At 40.2% G+C, this 8,391-nt stretch overlaps 1 long non-coding RNA gene across 1 annotated transcript in view; it reads right to left on the reverse strand.

Annotated features, from left to right (window-relative positions):
- The window catches only part of LOC111259023 (uncharacterized), a 24,580-nt gene extending 17,862 nt beyond the window's left edge, over nt 1-6,718 (reverse strand). The window contains exon 1 of the long non-coding RNA XR_015310406.1: nt 5,098-6,718. This is a non-coding gene — a long non-coding RNA (uncharacterized LOC111259023). The remainder of the gene's footprint in view (nt 1-5,097) is intronic.
- Nucleotides 6,719-8,391: the final 1,673 nt, after the last annotated feature.

The following is an 8,391-nucleotide window of genomic DNA, read 5'->3' on the forward strand; positions in this document are numbered from 1 at the left end:
ATACAATGATGCAGCCGGTCGTTGCTGCTAGTAGAGACACTTGCTTCATGCGTGCACACCTAGCGTATAGACGTCGCCGGCGTCTCTGCTGGCGCCAGCAGACACTATTCACTTTCTACTTGCTCCGTTGTATCTCGACGGTCATAGCGTCCTCGATGGACACGTTGTACGATGCCAGTTGTAGCATGGAGCCACTCACATTATCCTGAACCAGCCATTTATCCATCTTTTCTTGATTGTGCCTAAGACTGATAGCCGTACCCCCGTGCTCCTAACGGCGTGCGAGTACACTTGAACTCAGTGCAAACTAGCGCAATGGCCAACTGTGTAACAGCAGTAGCAGCAGCGAAAACAACGCTGATCAAACGTACCCGTACTAACGCCACCGTCACGAGTACTACTTCGCGACAGCTGACGCCGATCCCATTACTCTTGCCAGCATTTCGAATACTCCTGCAGCTGTCACTGCTGCTAACAATGTGCCACATGTATATGTACACATGGCGGCATAGGCATATTACCAACGCCACAGATCAGTATCGTGGCACTAGTAATGAAGCCAGTCAAGGCTGTGTTAAGAGTGCCAACGCACCGCTACAAAGCATCTATACGCAAAGTTCAGACTGTGACTGGTCCAATACAGTCGCTTATTTGGCCAGCTATCGCCAGCTTCGGCTTGATTATTATTTTTTAAAACTCGCCAAGGAACAAAGGCAGGTCAATACTCTAATTTTCATTGTCGTTCAGGGCTGCCTATAGCAAAGATGTGCAACGCATTCGTGCTATTCTCACACACTGGGATAGTTGCAGTTGCTGAGCTAAAAGGCCGCTTTCCTTATTTTTCGGACGTAAATCGATCCTGCAGAATATCCTCTATCTTACTGTATACCACACAGGTTTCGTCAGGACACAAACATATACATATATATCGAGAGAGAGAGAGGGGGGAGGGAGAGGGAGGGGGGAGTATAAATGCGCAAGCAGGTATTACGGCAGATAGAATAGGAATAAAAGGCAGTTAGCGGCAAGGATAACAAGCAAGAAATGTGTCGACTTCCTGCTGTCGTTACGCCTAACTTGCATTTGTTTGCTTCGACCACTTATGAGCGATCTTACGCAGTTTCCCTTGGCGCGCGGCAGCCATTTGCATGAGTCACTTCATCGTGGTACATTTTGACATTATAGCGTCAAAAATAACGGTACCAGTCATTATTGTCTTCATTATTGCCGTTGCTATTAAGTAGTATTGTCGTCGTAATGTGCTTCGGTGTTATAGCATTTATTTTTCTTTGCTCCTTTCAAAACTATAAAATCACTATAGCGTCTTCTCAGTTGCTCACCACTTCAAAATGTTTCGACCATTAGTACGGCGATCGGCGCATAAACTTGAACAATTGATCAGAATTGTTATTCAACTAGAACGTCGACAGAAAAAAAGAACACGAATTTGTTTTTATTTACTTCGAATCGATTACAATTCTCGCTTATTACTGACCAATTTCATTGAGCTGGACGTTGATTTATTTTTAAAAAAAAGTGTCAAAACACTTTAACTACATTTTTTATTTATTCTTATTTAACTACATTAATTTTGTTTACGAATTGTAACCGTACGAGCACCAAAATTATCTCAACCCTACAAAGTTAGCGCTATTTATGCTCGGTATAAGCTCACTCGCCTGCCGCTGCCAAACAGTGCCCCACTAAGGTGAAAATAATCGATTCAAAAACTAGAGAAGAAGCAGGATCGCCTATTCATTCCATTAATTGAGGTTACCTTTTCAGGCTTTGTAGTTGGCCTAATGAGTTTTTATTTCTATCCGCTGCTAAAGAGGTTCGTCTGCTAAAGAGGTTCGCTCTGCTACAAACGGCAACTCGCCTTCTAACCACAGATCAGTGGCATTGTTATTGGCGCCGATGGGATATTATGTGCGCCCCTCCAATCGTTTACGATAACGAAAGATGCGTTACGGCCGTTGTCATACTACATTTTTCGTAGCTTTCAATGGTTTATCAGCATGATGGTCAGAGCTGCAGAAGCAATGCTCCTTAACTTTTACCCTGAATATATATTCTGATTCAATCGTATCCCTTCTTCTTTGCCTGCTCCTTAGTAGCTAATTACACGTAAAAATAACGGTAAGCGTCAGTCATGTCACTTCTTTATAACACTGCATAATATTTTGATTAGTGTCCACAAAATTCTCCTGTACTATATCTAACTGTATATATTTATGTAACCGCATTTGTTTTATTCAAAACACTCCTCCGTCACTGCATGCATGATAAATATCGACGCCAGACAGAACCAAATTAGTGACAATATAAAAACGTTTACTATCATTACCAACGCTTCATTTACCATTGAAGATTTGTCGATTATTTGTTATGCATACGATAGAGCAATTGCGCTTTACGCTATTACTGCTGCTGCTGGCCCCCAGTCGATTAGGTTCTGATGCTGAAATGACGTTCCATGCCTAGCTTTCCTAGTCAGCCATTAGTCAACTTACTCAGCCGTTTTATCCTTTCTGCCTTGGCGCCACTGCCCCTGAGCGCCATCAGGGCGGCTCTGCAATTTCTGTTTTTCCATTCTTGACTATCGCTACCTCATCGGACAACGACAGAAGGAGCATTTTACTTTTAGTAGTTGACAAGCGATCGAGTGAAGTTTGTCTGAGTCTAAATAGACTCAGATGTTCAAACAAAAGTAAGCTAACTCCTATTGATATTCAAAACGTATGCATGTCTAATAATGTTAGAAATAGTCGATAGAAATCAGAACTGCAGCCGTCGCAACAGCTAATGACATACGGATAGAAACAACAACTGACAGATACAGGGTCACCCATTACCTCTTTGCGCCACATACAACAGCAGAAGCAATATTAGGTACAGAAAACTAACAGAACGTTATCGTAGAAGTGAATGCCACAGCGTCATCATATAAAGTTAACAGCGTTAACTACTAGTACCTGTGAAAAGAACTTCGATGTTTACTAGGCTGCGCGCTTGCTAAGAATATCGTTTTAGACTCTGACGATGTGAAAACTGAACGGAGTGGAGGAAAACATGTCACAAACAAGTCAAACAAAACAATACATTTCTACTATGCCCTAAGCACATCGGTAAACTTCTAGGGAATTGTGGTTCCGTGGAAAAAGCTTATCGTTTTAATTGCCCATGTTCTCTTATTTGTAGATCGTAAATAAATTCAAAGAGTCCGTCATTGATTAAACGGCAAATAGGTTGCGGTGAGTACATCATTAGAGGTCAACACAAAACTCGGCAAAATGGCCCTGTCTAAGTTGGACGTCTGAAGTCGACGTACCATATTGATAGATATGGTTAAGTATCCATAACATTTTCTTTCTACTAAAAAAAAATCTGATTTTTATGGTTGGTCACAAACACGAATAGCTTTGACATTTATACACTCTAAACGTCGAGTACGCAGAGCAAGTGTTTAACTAACTAAATAAGTGTTACTTTGTTTTTGACGGACCACCAAATCCCACTTCACTTTGATCTGGAATAACGCAGAGAGTTCACAGCAAGTAACTACATGCTGTCTTCCCCGCGTACTTCGCAACGCGGTGCCCATGCGGGCTACTATTTTTGATCACGCACACGATTGATTCAATTCATTATATAATACAAAACCCTATGCACGAAATTGTAAGCTATTGCTACAGATTAGATTCTCTCTATTTACTTGATTCACGAGGACAAGTTGAAACGCTGTAAATAACTGTGGTTCGGGCAAAGATGAGTCCTGAATGAGCTGTCTAGCCGGTAATCAATTCGAGCTTTTGGTTCGCGTCTATCTTCACGCAGTGATAGATGCTAATGAATATTATTAAACAGCTACATAACTCCACAGCTTAAGGTATATCCTGGTCCGCCAGATCTTCATCCACTTACTTTTTGCTTGGTTAAAATACCTAGTCGGAATATCAAACGATACCTAATCGTGTACGGTGACTCAGCTCAATTTGTTTGCCGTGCAAATTCAAGACATGACTCATTAAGTATAAGAGCTTTTCAAATTAAATAAATATACGCACTTATAATTAATGGTGATAAAAACTGCGCTTCCTGGAATCTGCAATAATTTCAGGATACGAATCTAATCAATCATTTCTCAACCTATCTAAAGAACTAAATACCTTGCTTACATAGAGGAACGCGTCTAATGCCAATACTTGACTCAGCTGTATACAAAATTGTCTACAATTTTAGTAGAAAACCATCGAGCAGAGCCTCTTAAATCGTTTAGCATACCTAGAACACTAAACAACTGAAATTTGCAGCATCCGGATCTCCCAACCTCGCAAATCATGTTTTCACGTGGTTGACAAAGTATAGGATACTATACCACCTTCGTATAATATCATGTCATCTATGGGAGCCCAATATCGCCGATGGTCAGGCGGTTAGAGTAGTATACTCAATATGAAATGCCTTCAGCAAAAATCAACTTGGCCCCTGATAAATACCCTTGAAACAATCGCGAACACGTATACCCACTGTCGCTGTCATATCAGATACAGAACTAATCAGACAACAGGGATTGGTGACCCCGATAAGTTAGGGTTTTTGCATGAGGCAAAAAGCAGTTGTATTTACACAAACACGGAAGTGTCTAGATCATATTGGGCAAGTTCAGAACAGGCTTAACCTGAGAACTCGAAGCCCGTTCTCTAGATTTGTTTTTTAGTCGCTACTCCATAATTCATACATGTCGTTTAATTTCACATTGTATGTATACGATAAAAATGTAAAAAAGCCTTGGCCTCCCATTTTCATCCACTGCGAGTGTGCTCGGTTCGTCCTTGCCTATTGGCCATTCCAGTCCATGCTACCGGAACGTCTCAAAATGAAAATTTCTAGACGCGGGAAAACAAAAATAACCCTCTTCCAATTCTAGACTCGATAAGAAGCTAGTTTGACTTTCGAAAGAATCCCCATTTGAAATTAACGACGTTTTGGATCGAAGCAGGCATGAAGGTTGCATAAAAATACGTGTTTGAGGAGAATCGAGAAAAAAATTTTAACTTGGAAAAAAGTTAAACTCAAAACCCACAAGCCACCAACCTGTATGGACGCGTATATGCGCTTCCAATGCCGTAGTTCCTGACGCCTGGTAACCACAAATCGAGCAGATCTTTCCTCCGCGTCGAATTGAGGGCGAATTAGGTGTCGACGATGTAGGTTCCTGGGCCCCAGCCGCCCCTGCCTGAGCCTGTTGGGCCGCTAGCGAAAATAACGACAAGGCTTGAAGTTGTGCCAAACCTTTCCTAAGGATGCTCACTGTACCTAAACTCGTCCCTAAATGGATTATCACGGAACAATTGCATGATGGCGATGAACGGCGGGTGCCACGTTGCAAACGAATCGCGTCAACCAAAAACGAGAACAACGAAGTACATAATGAGAAAACGAAAAACAGAAAAAAATAACAACGACAAAATCATTACTAAAGGCAAACAAGCCGAGGTTTGACGAAGCTATAAGAATAGAAGTAACGCAAACTCCCAACCAAAATAGAGGGTGTACGCTTCATGTGCAACACTGTGAATTCATCGAAGGATTGGAGAGGGTGAAAGGGTGTCAAGGCAGCGAGAAGTTGCCTGAAACCTGGGGTTGAGTGCAATTGGGACAGTGTATAGCAGGAAATATTATTAGTACGCTTGGTGTACCATTGTCCTTATGGTTGACGCCTGCCAGATGATGAACAAATAGAAACATTAAGCGTATTAACCGTCTAATAATGAAATGGAATTAATCTTCGAAGTTCTGAACAGCATGGATACGAAACTAAGACGTTGTAAAGCAAACTAAATCAAGATATGGATAAATATTAAATCAATAAACGACAAATAAAGCAATGTGGAAACCTTACACTTGACATGATGTGACCTGAACTTGATTCACTCTATCATACGCGTGTTTAAAACAAAGTTAAAAAAATCCTTCTAATTAAAAGCAAACATAACACCACTACTTAACAACGAACGCACCGGGTAGGCAAGTAGGTAGGTAGGTAGTTTTGATAAAATCCACGGGAAAGCGTAGCAGTTTCAGTACAGTGGTACACAATTCGAGAAACTTACGAAGTTGTAGAAGAATAGGTAGATGATGCGTGGGTGAGTGGGTGTAGGTAGATCGATAGTTAAGTTGTACAGACGGAGAGACTGGGGATACCGTGTGATGAAGGAATCGTGGGATCGTGCTGGATAGACTGGGTAGATCAGTTGGTCATTGAAGGACGTTGTGCTTGAGTGAGAGGAACACATAGAGTAGGCGTTTAGGTTGGTGAAGGTTGTGGACGGATGGGTCGAAGTGAACAAGCGGGCGCCGACACGTCGACCCGACCTTTCGTTTGTTGTTGTTGGATGCAGTAGAAAAGGCATCGGGCGCTTCCTTTGTTTAGCTCATAGGATAGAATGTAGGTTGTCGTATCAAACGTAACCTCTAGCTATTGGCTAAACGTTGGTTGCAGCTGATTATGATGCTGGGGGTCATGTAGTTTTTGTGTTAATTGATAAAAGACGAAACAGGAGAAATAAGTGCAGAATAGTCTGTCAAAACAGGAGAAAGTAACTTAGAATGAGTGGTGAAGTTTTAGGAACACTTCTTACAAGGATGTTCGGAGATGACCGTAAAATTAAGAGAGCCGAATAATGTAGAAGTTGCCTTTGAGAAAATTTACAGAAAAGAAAAGACAGAGAAGGGCGGGGGAGGGGGACGGGGGACGGGGGACGGGGGGGGGGGGACAAACTGAGAAGGGTGCACTTAGAAAGAACGTTAGAACGCAGATGACAAATAGGAGTGAAAAAGGACGTACAATCTTTTAAATAATTCCATTGATAAAGGCAAAGTGGGAGTGTGACCGTTGCAAAAAAGATCAACTTCTACGCGAACAGAACCACGAAGATGAGGTCAAACGAAACAAACGAAGACAGTAGTGATAACCGATAATGGCGACGTCAGTAAGATCTAGCTACTCTATAGCATAAGGCACGAAGGTCTGTGAGATCAGTTTTTATTTTGCATTCGTTGTCAACGGCATTGTAAGGACGGAAACTAACAAACTGCATTTCACTGGATTAACATCACTGAATCGTATAACTGAAAATATTAAGCCATGGTACACATGAGCGACAGCCAAATTTAATAAGTTTATTAGAGTATTTTTCATAAAAAGTTACTCTGGATGTACTTTCAATTACTATAATATTTTGGATCGATGATGAGCTTAGAAACAAACTAAAATAACCTGAATTGATAAACTGAATCATAACTTGACGATTTATACTTGCTATGTGCTAGCCTGTTAGACTGATCCTTAATAAGAAGAGTATAAAAGATATAAAGATCACTAAGCACAAAATTATTAGATCAAGACTTCGATAGATAGATACGTTGCTTAGTGCCATTTTCTTCACTGCCTTCTTTCTAAAAGTTAATATAGATACGGAATCCGACAAAAATTAGATCTCTACGTGAGCGGTAAGCTTAAATTAGATATCAAATCCTGTTGAGAAATATAACGACGAGCAAAACGGAGTAACGAAAGAAGAATGAAGAACGAAAGCCAATCTGAAATAAAAACACAAATTTTAGTAACTCAAGCTGTAAGTGTTACGCGATTAAATCTCAATAATGTTAAATATGTCTATCATGACATAGGGCTGTAATAGGGACTAACAAAAGTAAAATGTAGGTACCTGTTCCTATCTAGATATTTGCGTGTACCTTATTGTTACATTTTGAGTATCATTTATTAGTAAATTGCCGCAAGATTCTCTTTTTCAAAATATTTTGGGAATTTATGATTGACTATGAATAATAATTAAAGGCAAAACAACTTAACAGTCTGTCGTTGTTGTCAATCATTGTTGAGCAATACCGTGCATTACTAACCCGAGAAAAGGACTCGAAGTAAGTGAGGCCACAAGATTTTACTATATATTCAAGTCTAGCTTCCAACAACAAAGTCTTCTAAGTAACGCGTGTTATGTTAAATAAACTTACTTAAGTTAAACTTATTAAGGAATAAGTCGATTACATGTTTATTGTCAACCTTGCGTGTCGTTAAAAAGTTGACTAAGTAACTTTACTTCGATGCCTCCACAGTGAACAAACAGAATTACACAGAAAACAATATACAGTATACGTATAACTATGTGAGTCTAAGTGTGAAAACTTTGTGCTAAAGCAACTTAAATAAGACAGAATGCATTTGACATCACCAGATCACGGTGAACGTATAGATCACAACGTTATTTTATATAATACTCGCATATAATACATTTAGCGACTAGAGACAGTTTCAAATTTAATAAAAAAAAAAAAATAGATCGTAGTATGACGTCGTTTGATTTT

This window comes from Varroa jacobsoni, unplaced genomic scaffold (genome assembly GCF_002532875.2).
Source record: "Varroa jacobsoni isolate VJ856 unplaced genomic scaffold, vjacob_1.0 scaffold_287, whole genome shotgun sequence".
NCBI lineage: Eukaryota > Metazoa > Arthropoda > Arachnida > Mesostigmata > Varroidae > Varroa > Varroa jacobsoni.